The following is a 17,082-nucleotide window of genomic DNA, read 5'->3' on the forward strand; positions in this document are numbered from 1 at the left end:
CCCCTATTGGATTCTACAATGGTGCAGTTTTCACCGGGGGCAGTGAAAAATATTACGAAAGAAGATAAGAAAGAAGAACTAGATGGGATTGATTTTCAAATTGCTAATTTGTGTGTCAACTTTAATACCCCACTTCCATCATCTCCAAGATATGGGAATTGTAGTGAGTTACTTAAACTTTCTACTGATTATGTGGATTCGTATATATCCAATTTCGAGGAGGATTTTGCTTGCCCCTACAAAGCAGTTCAATGTCTCTTTCGTGACTTCCACTATCCGTTGTGTTTCTCGACAAGAGTACTAGCAGTATTTTGGTGCCATGTTATTTGTTTGAGCCGATATTTGGGCAAAATTCGAGGTCGAATTTTCTACCACCACGGGAGGGTGACGTATACGACTATGAAGAGTTTTTGTGCGTTGATGGATTTTTATAACTCCAAACTCGAGGACGAGTTTCTTTCAAGCCGGGGAGTATGAGGCATGAGCATGGATTATTAATTAATTAGTAGTTTCTATTTTATTTGGTTTCCTAATTCAATTAGGAATATAACTTAAAATAGTTTCCTATTTGGTTTCCAATTAGGTTTAGTAGTTGTTTTCTTATATAAAGGCATCTAGGCCTTCATTGTTGAATGGTTATTATTGATTATTAATTCTTTGTGAATTGTTCTTCATGTTTGAAGGTTTAAACCCTATATTTAGTTGCTTGATTTATTAAATCTTATTGATGTTCATCCATTGTTGAAGCTTCCGCCAACAAGATACATCAGTTTGTTTTTAGTATAGTATTGTCTGGTACTTAGTTAAGTTCTCATCGATTGAATTATCTAAGAGATTATGATTAATCGGCTTGAATAAATTGTGGTACGTCAAAAAGCATGTTTCTGCCATAATTTATCGTAACTTAGTTTAGGCCTTAGAATGAAGGCACGAGTTTTACACTTTACTGTTTTTGCTCTTGGTATTGTTATCTCCTTTGATAGTGCCAGTCAAGACCTCACCAAGTGCAATGCTGGCTAGACCTTTTCAAATGCATCTTAATTGCTACTTTGACTGCAAAGTGCAATTGATTTTTATTTGTGCAGTGCTGATTTAGTGGGTTTGCTGAGTATTAAGGAATTGCACTCCCATAGTAAATCCCACCCTCCATTCATGTCGAACAATCTGGTAGGTTGTGGTAGAAAATGTATGTGAATCCAATCTTTGAATGGAAGTCGACTTACTTTCTTAAATGTCGATGAGGTGTGCTTAGAATTGTAATTTGAATTGAAGTCAACAATTTTTTTCCTCTAGCTTTGAACCCTCTCTTCTTTTAATCTCTGTTTTCGTAGTTTCATGTACATGGGATCATTGATCTCTTTTTCGTTCTTAACGCATTTTTGCAGGAACTCCACTCAAACTTGAGTTGCCATAATGTTTTGAATAACAATATTGAAGTACGCTCTATATACTGCATAATACATGGCCACTTTCACTCCAGTCTCTCCCCATATTCTCCTTCTCAATTCACGCGATATCTCTTTTTCGTCTAAAAAATTCTTCTCCATACGGAAGAGGCTAGATTAATTTTTTCAATTGTATTAATAGTCGTATTTTTATTCTTTTAATTAGGGAACCAGTTTGGTTTTCATTTATTCACGTTGGCGCCTTTTACCCAATTCCCGATGCTTCAGAGAGGCGATTGGGTACTAAATGAAACATATTACAGTTTTCTATAGAAGCCTCATTCAATTGTTGATTTGTATCCACGATGTCAATCCTTGGAATTTCGATCATTGGTTGGATTATGGAATCTACTTTGCTAAGTTCATCTCTTTCTAGGTTGGATAAAGGTAAATCAAAGCTAATCAGATGGTTGTAGATTACAATTTGCATTGCAGCACCTTAAACGTGATTTCACTAGCCTTTTTTTTAGTACGATCTAGCTCCTTTTCATTTAGACATAATCAATTGTTTATCATTGTTAAAAAAAATAATCATATCAATAGATGAAGCTTTGAAGTTCACATTTTATTCATGCCTAATGTACAAAAATGCAAAATATTAAACTTTGATTATGTGAGAGACAATTGCAAATAAATACTCTTAACTCAAAACCATTGTTTAAGAATTTGGAGTTGTTTTCTCTTTCTCAAGTTTACTTCTTCAACTATATATTGAACGATGGGGTGGTGAGTCTATTCCTCTCTTGAACAAAGTTGTTAGAGTACAAATATATGGTAAGTCTAATCCTCTCTTGGTTTTGGGTTTTCATTTTAGTGTTTGATTTGGTTGTATATATTCAAGGCGGCTAGGGAGAATCACAAACATTGAAAATCAACTTCATTTGGTTCATCTCCATTTCAGCAAGGTATTGTTAATTTTTAGAGTTTTTGTTCCGTATGCATCCCGATACATTTGATTTATCTGTACGCTGATGCATTATAGTAAATAAAGATCATTTCCATTTTAAGAATCATTTTTCAAGTGTAGCCTGATTACCTTAAATATTAGTGATGTTGCATGCTTATGTTTCGTGAAGCTTTGAAGTTTTTAGGATATGGTTGAGGTTTTCTGTTGATTGATAAATATGCTTCACAATCCCAATTAGATGTTTGTTTCATTAACTGGATTTCTTAGGGCTCAAGTGACTGAACGAGCCATGTTTCTAAAAGGAGTGACCATGTTTGTTTTCTTTTTCTGTATTCTTAGTGCAATCTTCCACTTATTGGGTATGTATGGTTTTCGTTGTTAAGGGTTTTTTTTTTTAGATAATATTTGTTGTTGAGGTTACAATTAGCTCTTTGTCAAGTCATTAATCTGTCACAATGAATGACTGAAGTTTGTCTTTGGTTATGACATTCAAGTATTTGATTAATGAAAAATAAGTGCAATAAGTAAAAAAAATAGTATTTGATCAAAACTGTTATCAAGTAGCTTTTACATTGTTTAGGTTAAAATGATTTGACAATGATCTTTCATGAATAATTAATCTCTCTCGATGCGTCTTCCCTACTGTGTCCCACTATTCCCAGGCTACGTCATCCAATATTTGCTCTTTGTGGGTAACAAGGTTGGATTCTCTAGAGCCTCGCTTTACATCAATATTGAGGAGTTGCAATCACATCGAGGTAGTTGTTTGTGAGGTTAAGTGCTATAGTCGATAGCCGATCTTTCAGTATGAAGTTCAAAACATTATACTGGTATTCCTACTACATCCCTACCATACAACTTTAAGATGGAATTTAGGTCATTGTTATACATCCCTACCATGCACACTATCATACAAATTTAAGATGGAATTTAGCTAACAAAAATTGAGGATTCACTTCTATGTTTTTCAGGGTTCTTGAGTTCAAGGATATCGTTAACATTGGTCGTATGCACACTCAAAATGCAACACCCTTAACTCTTGGGCAAGAATTCAATGACTACTCTATGTGAGTAAGCTTAATTTTTTGTTTGCAGTGTGGACAATTGGTATTTATTACTATTGTTGGAGATTGTATATGAAAAGATTTTGGTGTCTACTCAAGCTAGAACTTAATTTTGGTAAGAAACTGATTAGTGATTTGCTTCCAGGTAAAAGTATGGACTCAACTGTCATGTGCACTCTACCCCGGATGTTGGGTCAAAAACTCGTTTTAAATATTTTGAGAGTGTTTTTCCTTTCCCTCGCAATGGCAGGGAATGCATGGCATCTTTGAGCAAAGGTATGCACAAATTTAACACTTGTCAATGCAGTATTAGGTATAGTTGCTCTTTTAAAGGTTATTTGCCGAGATAAAAGCAAAAGAGATACAGTTTATCAGTTCTTAGTTTGCTACAATAGAAGTGATGTGTCCATCCATGTTCTGGATAACTTGGATGTCGTTAAAGAGTTTGGAAAAGAAAAATACAAACGACATGGATGGAGTTGGATGGAAGGAGGGATTAATGTCACTAGCCTCATGCACACTTGATACGCATCTTAATTAAACACATAAATATAATAAGATGAATTTGGTTTCAAAGTATTTGAAAATTGAAATCTTACCCAGCAATATTTTTTGACTTATGCTGACTAAGCCATGTGTATTTGCCGTTGAGCTTTATATAGTTACCTGTTTTTTAATCTTTATCATGCAGTAGTTTAATTTCCAGCAATATATGGAAAAACCTTTCCTCCTGGATGCCACAAAGAGAAACAACGGTTGCTCAGGTAGTGCATCTATGACCTACAAATCAATATTTATAAGATAATTACAAATTTAAAGATATTTGGTTGTAGATATTTTCTGTACAATAATGACATAGCTTTTCCAAGTTTTATGTTTATTTATAAGCAAGCCAATTGTTGCTCCATGTTCCGAGGTTCTTTTAGGTTAATGCATAGGTTAATTATTTATTTGTTTTGTTGAACTGATAGCTTTGCTATTAAAACTTGCAGTCAACACAAGATAGCAGGTTCCCCGGGCGGGGAAGGACACTTCTTTCAAGTCAGAATCAAGCTGCTTCTGCTTTGGGCTCTGACTCAAGCTTATAGGATAGACTTTTGGATAACGACAACCCCCAATCATCTTTCATCGACAATAAGCATTGTTGGACATCAGAATCCAGAAGGAAGGTATGTAAATGAGGTGTATTAATATTAGTATTTTTAGCATGCTTTTTAAATCTTTTATATTACATAAGCAAGCCCAAAGGAGCTGATTGTTTACCAAATAAACCACCTGCAATTTGAAGGTTATTTAGTTGTTTTTGGTTATGCATGTGGAAACCATGGAAAGCTTTAATGGAAAAATAAATTATTAACCTAAACGTCGTGGGCATCAGGATGTTGAAGGAACACTTTCTTTCCTTACTGTTGATCTACTCCAGACTGTGTGAGTGCAGGGTCCTCTTCTGTTAGAAAGTGATATCTAATCATTGTTACAAGCTGGAAACTATACTGTTAAGTAGTGACTTAGTCACTGCAAGTTAACAATTTTAGTGTAGCTTATATATTCATTTGCTTATTTGTTAGTAGCTAACAGATTGCAATGTACGCTTTGCTTTACTGGGGTGTTCAGGTGTGGATAGTGCAGGAGTAGTTCCTTTACATCACCAGGTTTTGACCATTCTATTTAGAATAGATTACCAAACAAAAAAAGAAGATAGACAGTTGCTCACACGTTTAGGCTGGTGGCCTCGAAGTGATAATTCTCGCATATCCTCTCTGATAAAATGTCATACAACTTATTTATTATACCTGCAACTCCTGGTTTATGTTATACCATCTTAAATGACTATAACGTGCATTTCATATTCACGTTTAAGTGGGATATGAGCCTATATATTTTTTTTATTGTTTTCTATTTGGTTGTAAATTTTACTAATTAAGCTACACTTAGAAGACTTTTCTTTTTAGTGGTTGAACTGATGAACTTACATTCATCTTGGGTTGTGGAACAACTTTTGGGAATATTGATAATTTTGTTTGTTTATGTCTGTTTAATTTGAACCATACTGTTTTTATTTCCTAGATGACCATCTAATTTTGTTTAGTCCGACTTAATTCAGAAAGACCGAAAATGTAGAAAATAAGATGTAAAAAATAAAAAAGAAAGCAGGGTAATATTGTTCAGGAACTGTGGAATACATTTTTGAGTGTAATAGCCAAAAGTTAGCATGAATGGAAGGGAAATATCATTTGTGCAGTTTGTCCTTGAACCTCTATAACCAAGTATTTGGAGAGCATAAGAGTGTGGAGGTGACTCTTGCAGAACTTGGTGTCATTCTTAGTAATGCAGCATATAGGTTGAATGTTCAGCCTCTATAGGGTTGGCTTGCAGCTCTCTTTTTGGGTTTGGAACAGGCTTCACTGATATGATGGTTCAACATATCATTTCTGCCAAGGAAGCTGCGCCTAAAAAGGTTGATTGTATATACATAGGACCTCAGCAAGACTCTTTAGTTTTTAAGGAATGGATTGTGCTAATTTTGGTCGTCGCATGGTTAATATAACCAAACTTCATCCCAAGTCTGAGTGTAGCGATTTGAAGCTTTCGGTAGAGTTTATAGAGGTGAGATTCAGACTGGACCAACTGTGTGTGTATTGGGTTAAGGTTATTCACATGAAGACCAAGAAGACATGACTATAAAATAAGTAACAAAGCCTGTTACCGCGTTCCTATAGCCAAAGCTCCTGCTGGTTCATGGGTACTAATTGAAGGGGTTGAGGCTTCAATAATGAAAACTACTACACCTTGCAATGTGAAGTATGACGAAGAGGTTTACATATTGAGGCCTTTGCTTTTCAGTACTCTTTCGGTTATCAAGATGGCAACAAAGCCTTTGAACCCGACCAAGTTACTAAAAATGGTTAAGGTTCTCTAGAAGATCAGTAAAAGTTACCCTTTGGTGATAACCAAGTTGGAGAATCAAGGGACCACGCTATTTTGGGTATTGGGGAATTATATTTGGATTGTATAATGAAGGACCTTAGGGAGCTCTATTATCAACTATATATCAGTGTGTGCTTGTGCTGTATAGACATTATTTTTGAACTTGGAGTTTGAGAACTATATGGTGTTTTTGTAGGTGGCTGATCCAGCGATATAGTTTGGAGAGTGATATCTAAGTAATGTTTTAATGTTTGTACAATCTTAAAGGTATTTCTCTTCTGTCATCTTCTATTAATTGGCAATTTAGATTACCTATTCTCATGTTAACAAAGTTTTTGTCACCGTCTCACAACCAGGTATCTATATTATGGCCGTTGGTAACAGACCATATATGGATGTCAGTTATGATAAAAGCTCTAGCTAAGAGTTGACACCCCATAAACCCAAACAATCCTTGCTCAATAGAAATGCATGTTGTAGCTCGACATCCCTTGCTCTCTAATGTTCTTCTATTGTTTTTCAGATTATGTCAATGAAAGTTTAGAATCTATAGAATATGAACTATGTACTCTTACCATAACATATCATACTGTCAACAAAAATTTACAACAAGCCATCTATGCTTTTCAAAGGAATGTCCATTTCAAGTTCTATCAATGAGTTTAATTTCTCTATGAATTTTGTTTTCACTTAGACTTAAATGCTGGTTATTGGTGCAAACAGATGTAACCAAGAGTTTAAGATTTAATCAAATCAAATGATATGTTTATTACTTATTTTAGATTTTAAGTTATATATTGTTCTTACATTTTATTTATTTTTGTTTACAACATGCAGTTTCAAATTTGATTCTGAATTGGACAAAAGGCAGAGCTGATTAACGACATTTTGTAAAAGGATTTGTTGATAATTTTGTGAATAGACCGAGGCGTTTGTTTGGTAGTCGCGTTTAGAGGATTTGAGTTTTTTGCCAATTATTTTGTGAATAGTCTGCGTTAATTTTAGCCAGTTTTGTAATCTAATTTTCTTCATTGAGATTTGACAACATTTAAATAGCGCACCATAACTTTCCGTATCTAATAAATTTTGTCTGTGTTTTGTGTATGTTCATATATAAACGATCATATATATATATTATACTCGGTAACTTTTATTTGTTATTCACGTGCATTTCTGCTAGTAGTAATAAAGAAACATCTTCTCGCCATTCAAGCACACACACACACACACACCTGTAAGCAAAACATGGTAGGTTGATCTTATTCTAAAATCTAGCAAATAAGCACGGCATGTTGCGCCTGCAACATGGAGTAAAGATTGTGAAATATATGACCCTTCAGACAAATGGTAGTAGATACTTGAAATTTACACAGGTGCTTAGGAGAGGTTGCCATATTTGCAATTTAACAATTTGTACATTGTGTCTTCTTCTAGTTTAGGATGTTGTTAAATGGTTATATAGTTTCGACTATTTTCTCTCTCAATATTATAGCATGGCATGGACTGTAAAAGCCAAACTGAGGTAAAGTAGTTTAATACTCTGCATTACCCAACATTCTACCCATATTTGGATTATGGCCTAGATGGGGCATTGGTAATTAGTGTCCAATATCCTAAATTAATTTACAAACTAATTGTTCAAACTAATTTTGAAAAAAATAAATTAAATAAGAGCATTAAACAAATGGAACAACATTTGCCCCAATAGAACTGATTTCAATTTTAAAGGATTTAGGATACAATCCAAAGCCACACCAAAGAGAATACATGGGCCTTCTAATAGAAGTCAAAACACATGCACAGAGAATCTGACAACATTGGTAGCTTAAGACTTCCATTTTTTTAGGAAGGAAACAAGTGTTACATACTGTGAACATGGATAATGGATCCCACTGATCATCATTGCCAAATGAAAATGCTATTGGTTTTCTCTTGTTACCACTACCACCATTCTTCATTGACCATCTATTTCTTCTATAAAATGTGTTGGCATGATCATCTATAGCAACAAAAAGCAATAACATATGTTAATTTCAAGAAAACCCAATAAAAGTATCTACAACAAAGTCGACTTGTTCATTACAATAACATAAACAAATTAATGCAAAACAATATGTAACCAATTGTGAGGAACACCAATCAAAATGTTGAGTTGGACCATTGCAGCTACATTCACTTTCATTACTCTTCAACCATTCAGGAGGCTAAATTTGTTCCATTACAGCATTATAAGAAAGGAGCAGCAAACCAATACCTTTTCACTCACCAACTTTTCTAAACAAAACTTAATTTCTGACTACACTCTACACAATTATTCGTTTCTAACCTAAGCATTGCACTATTGCTTACTGCAAATATGACTTCTTTGCCAAATAAAACCCTCCCTTTCTTCGCTAATCACTACATAAGAGCTTGTAAATGCTTTATGTACAGCTATAATCTACCAATCTCATGGACTATCAGTTAGGTCATTTGTGTACTTGTTCTGTAAAACCCAACTGTATCAAGTATGAGAACATAACCAAACTTTAACACTTGGGATTGTAAGAAAAGCTGAGTTTATAGTGGTAAAACTAATAACAGTGGTATTTTCACTAAGAAGGACTAAAAATATGGGGAAAGAGGGATTTCTCCCTTCCTTAATCTTCATAAAGAACTTCTTCTTCTAGATGTATGTCAAAGTCTCCATTCCTAACTCCCCTGGACTCTGAAGTCGTGTTTATGTTTGCAACCACTTTCAATTGTTAGACGGAAAAAGAAACACGGTCACCATCAAGTAAGAAACATATAAATTTGGAAGTGGAACTTATGCAAACTACTCAAAGAATGAATGTGCCAAGCATCTCAAGCAAAATGGCTATCATGCACATATATAGGAAACCCCTTCAGTTTTTGCAAGCCATAAACCATAACAAACTCTATTAGCCAAATAACCATAACAAACCCAATTAGCAAAATCACAAACCGTCATTGCTCGTGTTGTGAACACGTCTATATGCTTGTCGCTCTTCCCTCTGGCTTAGTATTTATACAAGTTTCTTCAAAGAGAAAAAGTCCTGGAAACAATATAAAAAAAAAACTTTAGAATTGCAAAATAGCTCGAATTGACAACTTGCTAAACACATTAAAACTTTAAAAGTCCTAGAATAAGATTAAATCCAATCAATTTTACGCCGAATTCAAGAGACTAACCTTTCAACACAAATTAGGGGAATTATAGATATCTTTGTTCCTCGCGTTAACATTATTCACTAAAATACATATAAACACATGTTACAAAGAGTTTTTAAAACTAAATCAGAAACCCAAACTCTTCAAATGAAACCGAAAGAATGAGAATAGTAGTTGCATTGTAGTAATCAGAACTTGGGATCCACCCATTCGGCTCAACAATCATTAATTGCGCAATCATGAAACGGTCATGAAGAAGGATACACCATTACTGATGAAAAAAATGTAGACCCTTAATTGAACAATACATTTATAAAAATATGAAATTTCAAGAATTCTTATTTCAAAATAACATATTCAAAATCTGGATATGAAACAAAAGTCGTAGAGATCTCAAATATTGATTGAAGTAATAATCATCTGATTAAGAGAGAGTGTCAGAGAAAAAGCGCGCACTGTTTCAAGCAAATTTTAAGTTTTCTTTGTTTGTCTTCCGAGGAGGCGTTTTCGAAAAGGTATTTTGCCTTTCCAGAGCCTTGCCTTTTCGGCCGATATACGGGGTAATAAGTTTTCGAAATATTAAACTTGTTGAACCAAAAAACGGTTATTTTGGGGAGTTTGCTTTCTTATTAGAATAGACTAGATTTTTGGACCCGTTCAACGAACGGGGACCGTTTATATATATATATATATATATTTCATTTTATTATTATGTATAAAAAATCTTACTTCCAAACTATATTGAAACTCATACGGTAAATTAATTGATCAAAGTTGACAATGCCAATAATTTGTTATGGGTATTAAACAATAGAACGCTAAGCAAAATCTATTAAAACGTAAAAACTTGCGATGTTGGTCATTAGTGTCGGAAGACTGGCACGAAGGAGCTCCACTGGCATGTTGCAAGCGGAATTGCTAATATAACCACTATCTATACTCATTTGTATACTCATTTCCTCAATAGATTTGCATAAACAATTTCACTAAATTGTAATATAAAATGACCAATAAAAAACAAAACTAACATGTCAAAGTTCTTCTATTGTAAAATAAAAACAGAGTTAGGATGAGTACTGCTTCTAAAAAGCGAAACTTTCATTATCTAAAATCACAAAAACAATAAGAACACAATAAATAATAATATCATACCTTATATGTTCGATCGACTGTCAAATACCATTACTAACATAAAAATGGGAACAATAGAATATTTTTTTTGGAAGAGAAGCCCATAAGCATTTGATTTTATAGAAGCAATTCAATTCATTAAAAACATTCGATTTTGCAAAGAAATGGGCAGTACCTTTTACAGAAGAAATGGGCGTCATCAAATACACTTGAGGAGGATAAACCAATTTGATAAACACCCACAAAAAAAAAACCTCAACTTCAAAAGAAGGTTGGGGAGGGGGTAATACTCGTTAACCCAAAAAAAAAATTGAACATGTAAAAATAGTTGGTGATCAGGCGTATCACTAATATATACTACGGTGTTTGGAACTTATGTAGGATCTCACAACAGCATGATCACCAAGAGGCCTACGTGATGTGTGTTGGTGCTAACCAAGCCTACAAAGGGGGAAATGGGCGAGGAAGAGGAAGAGAAACTACAGGCAGATTACGATCAAGTTGTTTCAGACTTTAAGATGTGACTGAACTGACCACCTCTCTATAATAAAGATGCAAAGAAGACCAACAATCTCATTTTCTTGCTTTCTTTGAGTTTTAGTGTTTGTAGCATACAATGTTCCATATTTGATCACTCTTGATGAAGGGGGCCTGAAAGATTGCTGCTACATTTCATGTATTTAAATAGGAACCAACCTGAGTTTAGAATTTTCTAATATGCATGCCTCGTTAAAAGTAAATGCAGGTTGCACACTACTGCTGAATTTAAAATTTATGTTCGTCAGTTTGGAGCTAAAATTCTGCATTCCCTTTATCTTGTAAAGATGCTCTGATATTATTTTCCAAATTTTAGTAGACCAAATATCATAAGAAATTGTTCTATGGTATCCCTTGCTGAAGGTCATAAACATCTGGAATGATTATCCCTTAGATTATTACATGTATTAAAGCAAGCAAAACACAGAACCATGTTTGATAAGATGCAAAGGCCATCACCCCACTAAGCCATGTTGACAGAAGTGGCAATACTGCTGCATCCTGCGCCTGATGGGCAGTTGTCGTGCCCTCATCATGACCTCTTGCATCTGTTGTTGCCCAGTGCCCACCTTAATAAGCTCCCATATTTTTGTAGAGCTTTTCTGACTGCCTGCTCACACCTAGATTCAGAATTACCTTCTTCCAACTCTTCAGACAACCTGTAAGTATATGATAACATGTAAATTCACAAAAACTCAAGAGAGCTGTTCGGGGGGGGGGGCGGTTAACTGAGTTGCCATTTATTCCAATATAACGTCTAAAAAATTATAATGTAGTACCTAAATAACCTCTGGTTGACATTCTGCGTGGGAGAATTTGTCCACCAGATGGATATAGTTCATAACAAAATCCAGGTGTGTGTTGCCGTTAGTACAACCTGTACTGAATTTGAAGCAGGGAAAAATAATGAACTTATTAGTTTTCATTACTTCCAATGTATGCTCACAAAAAAGGTAATATGACTGAATGGCATGTGACTGACATCTTCCACTTGTAATTTGAATCTAACTGTTTTGCATAAAAGTGAGATGAAGCACACAGAATTCGTCATCAGCTCTCAATATTGTAATGACACTCAATAAAACTACCCAAAAGCTACTTCCCTAAAGAAATACAATCACAACCAAATATGTTGACCTATAAACTATTGGTACTCAATTAAGAGGAAAATGTGAATTTGTCACATTAATGTACCAAAGAAAAAAAATGGGGGAATGTACCTGACATGGCTAGAATTTGGACTCGCGATTTACCAAGTGCACAAACGATTTGCAAGCCTAGAGCTCCTCAAAAAGTCTTTTACATAATTGCTTTAATGTAGTGCTTGCCAATCACTTTTCTAGCTTGTTCTAGTCTAGTTGTTCCTTCAAATCCCAACAAAAGAAAATTAAGCCATTAAACGATACGCTGATGAACTTGCATCAGGATACCTACACATATATGATAGAGATGATGCATCTAAGGTAATTTGTTTACTTAAGTAATACAATGGGTTTAAAATAGCTAGGCAGCGTGCATTGGCTTCAAGTTCAAGGTAATGCCTTACATGGTAGCTACCATAGGTTTCACTGCTTGTACAAAAGGTTTCCGGTTCAAAGGAATAATACGTGAAAGGTATAAAGACAAAAATAAATATCATAAGGCATTATTTAAGAAAACGGTTGATGTAAATGGCTAAAAAGTTAGCATGGTGACAACCCTTATAATTTCAAACACCATCAATATCCAATAAAATGAAACAATATCTAAAATGGATCCCAATCAAATGAAACAAAGCATAGTGATCATAACTAAAATATGAAAAGAAATAAGAAAAAATAAATAAAAGCCTATGTAAAATATAGTTCTCTTGTACGTATCACACGCACTAACGCTCTTTAGAAGGAAAAAAAGCACACTTCTCATTAAGGAGCTCTAACATCCATGTCACTACTCTCAAATCTCAATTTATGAACACTATCTCCTTATATTCATCTATTCTTTGATACAGAATCTGTGATCTAGTGTATCTCTCGCAGTATAAAGGTACATGTGAGAATCCCATTATAATTATAGACCGGCCTGTCGGAGTAATTTTGAAGAACATAAGGTTTTTCCTACAGTTTAGATAGAATCACATTCTATTAAAAACATATCATATTCGTGAACAATTTTTGCACACCAATATAAAATACTCAGATGTATAGTATGTGAGTAGATTAGAGTGGGCATCCAGCTAAAGAAAGAGAATGCTTACTTGTGTGTAGTTGGATATTGTTTTGACATCACCATTTGCACCAGGTGTGGAATGCTATGGAACTCATCATCAGTAACCAAGATCAAGGGTGAAAGTCATTCCTTCATATAGATACATGATTAATATAAATACCATATTCTGGATGGAAACAAAGATTTGTAGACTAATACTATTTGATATACCTCTTCGGGTACAAAAGATTTTTTATCCTCATAACCTCCTCAACAATCCGATCCTTATCTTTCACTACAGTAGAAGTTCTTAAAAGATCCTCAAAATCTTTATACAATCTTTTTCTTTTCACTGGGGTTTTATAGTCTTTTGTTTTGGTCCAAAATTTCGAAAAGGAAACTCTTACATACTAAATTGTACTCGCTATGATACCCAACTCCAAATCAATATAGATTATTGTGCAATCAACTCATTTTAATCCAAAGAAATACCATTATACTCTATGCAAGTGCATATAGTATAACACTTAGCAACTATGACTCCGGACGACCAAGGATCAGCGCCGGAATGGCTACATCGTTAATTGAGGTTTTGATGAGCAACATAAGTTTAGGAAGTAATCATGAAATGGAAATAGTAACATAAAGCATGACAGGAAATCCTTCCATGCAAATGGAATATGTATGTCGCTAATCTATTAGGTCATATCATTCGAAGGACCCTGAGCTTCAATAGTATAGGGTTCAGGGTGTGATTCAAGTTCATAGTCGGTGCCTGAGATCAGGTTTTTTTTTTTGATAATGAGATTAGGTAAGCAAACACAATAAAACTGTTAGTTTGGAATTGGGTATTAGTTTGGGCAATAATTGAGCATAGGTGCTATGTTAACCTGATTTGTTTCCTATCATATTGCTAGGCTTTTCATGGCATTTTCCACTTCTTTCATTTAAAAAAATACATGAGGTGGCCTTTTCCAATTCTTTCACTGAAAAATATACAGGGGGTAAAGAAGAATTAGACAATGGACGACCATGTCAATGCTTGGGATACTATAATGCTTGAATTTCTAATGATCCCATGTTATACAAAAGTTCATATAAGTATAGTCATTCATGACTTCATGTGTACAAATTAATATTGTAGCTACATAAGCTATATCATGGTGAAATCATTATGTTTCGAAAAAAGAAGAAGAAGAGAATAAGGAATGTATACCTTACTTATTCCTAATGCACCTTTCCAGTGTTGGTTTAGTGGTGATGAAGGCTTCTCAAGTTTACATATTAGGCTATAAGCACAATAGGTGCACATCACAACAAAGTTAAGTAAAACAACCTGTATAACAATAGGTGCACATTGATTTCTTTATCCTGCGAAACAATAGAGTGTATGCAAAAAAATTAACTTTATAAACACTTTAAAATCTCCACATTCTCTTCCAAAGTTATGAATTGTATTATACAGAGAAAATTTGTAATCCCAATGAAGTCATCAAAGTGTGCACTATATGAACAATGGAGCTATAAGCATTGGGAAGTCATAATAGTCAAGTAACATTAAGCACTTAAACTATGGACACAGTCCAAATCTTGCATCTTTAATGAAAAAAAAATGTAATCATGAGTCATGAGCACTTTGTAGCTTAAGCATGGGCGCTAGTAAAAAAATGGAAATGAAGAACACTTAGATGGAAGTTTGCACATCCCTTTGGAACTACAGATGAATAGAATGTCTCAATTGTCCTGAATGAGAAGTGTACGTATTTAAGTTGGCAAAAAAATATGCGCAGTCCAAAAGCAGGATCAAATGTTGAAGAAATAGCAAGGTGAGCATCAAGAACCATAATATTGAAACTTAAAGTGGTACGGTAGAAGCTTTTTGCACAAAAAAGGCCTTAAAACTCAATTTTCAAGCCCGGTAGTTATATCAAATTGAACTACAGCTACTGACTTAAAAATAGTAAAGACTACACAATCACATATGCTACAAAACATTCTTTATGCCCAATAAGTTGTGACACATCTATTTGCTTCAACTTTTATACTAAAAAAGGGCAACCAAATTAACTTTGCAAGCAGAATAGAAGGTGGTGAGCAAACGGAAGAGATGCTTCCTATATGCATCAGGTAGACCTATAATGTATACCAAAATGGTTCAGTGGTTAATAAGCTTATACTTTGTCTTTTTTGTCAATTTTGAACCCAAATATTAGGATTATATGGGTGGTCAGGATGTAATCCAATGCCCCCAGAATTTTGTTTGCTCTCCCTATGCATCCAGGTTTGCACCTTAAAACTTTTCTCTGCAATGCACGTTAACAGGCACAGCTAGCTAGCTAAGCACACATATATAATTCTTAGTGATACATATACATCAAAATGTTGTTTAGTTGATGTACGAATAAACAAACATCTATTGATTTATATAATATGCGACTCTAAGTTATATAAGGCTCAATTAAGTGGATCATTAACTTCTCTGTTTTCATGGCATAACAGTAGACCATTATGCTTTCTTAACTGATACTGTGAGGGATTTTCTTTATTTCTCAAGTCTTTTAGCTATGTCATGTAGCAAAGATGTGGTGTTACTGTCACTTGGCTTACATGCCTATGTCATACTAATATAAGAGGAGATATTACTCAAACTAAGTGATCATAAAACACAAAAAAATAATAAATAATAAATAATAATAATAATAAATAAATAAAATTGAAACACTAAAGGGAAAGAGAGACATAAGAACCATAAGTGATGATGAAACCAACCTGAGAATCGCGAGAGCAACAAATTGAATGGTTCCATATTTTTGCTTTTGACTGGGGAAAAAGGAGAAAGGAGAAAGAGAGGCGTGCACTGTTTGCATGGAATAATCCTCTTTGGTTTATGGTATACCACATAGGTCATACACACCTACTTCAAATAAACTAACTAATGATCTTTTTTCTAAGTATTCATTCTCTCCACCAATCTTGACATAAACAAGTCACATTCCATAATGCTACCTATAGAAATTAGTGACATCTTTGTCGGAAAATAAATTTCTATCGATTTTATAGCAGTCAAATGCATTTTACTACAATAGACATCTAACAGCTTGTTTAAATTTACCATCAGTTGTATGAAGAGCAAAATTGTGGAAAATAAAGGCATTTGGAGGGGGGCTTTGGCCGTCTGTTGGTGGTGGTCTCATCTCTTTCAAGTCCACATGCTCAATGTCCGCATGTCACCTCACCCAATCTATACAACAGGAATGGAAGTTAGTTTGGAATGATATACAATGATTTATGAGATCACGCACTGTTGCTTCCTAAGCATAACCGAATAACACATTTTCATCCATTTTGATTGTAATAAAAAGACTTCAGTCACTCTCATTTAAAGCTTGTAGCTAGGTATCAGTAGTGTCTCCAATATCAAAACCCTTGGTTTTCATAAAATGGTATAACCATCATATCATTTGTCATTTACAATATGTTAAACGATGTACCTAGTTTTGTTTATTTGGGGCCAGTTTCTATTTTTTTTTTGGGGCGGACACATTAGTTGTTTTGGGTCAGTTTCTATTTCTTTTGTTTTGGGCCAAACTAATTAGTGTGTTGGGCCAGTTTCCATTTTTATTTTGGGCTGACTCATTTGACTTAAAATGGGTCAAGGTGAGTCTTTAAATGTTTAGACTCATGGACTTTGGTTTTGGACCTTGATTGTGGA

The 17,082-nt window shown here is 34.3% G+C and overlaps 1 long non-coding RNA gene across 1 annotated transcript; it reads left to right on the forward strand.

Moving 5' to 3' along the window:
• The first annotated feature begins 1,569 nt into the window (after nt 1-1,569).
• LOC147476154 (uncharacterized) lies at nt 1,570-3,690 on the forward strand. The gene is made up of 3 exons (XR_015209558.1): nt 1,570-2,350; nt 3,324-3,419; nt 3,562-3,690. It is a non-coding gene; the product is annotated as an uncharacterized LOC147476154 (long non-coding RNA).
• The last annotated feature ends 13,392 nt before the right edge of the window (nt 3,691-17,082 follow it).

The sequence above is a fragment of the Coptis chinensis genome, chromosome 9, assembly GCF_015680905.1.
Source record: "Coptis chinensis isolate HL-2020 chromosome 9, ASM1568090v1, whole genome shotgun sequence".
Lineage (NCBI taxonomy): Eukaryota > Viridiplantae > Streptophyta > Magnoliopsida > Ranunculales > Ranunculaceae > Coptis > Coptis chinensis.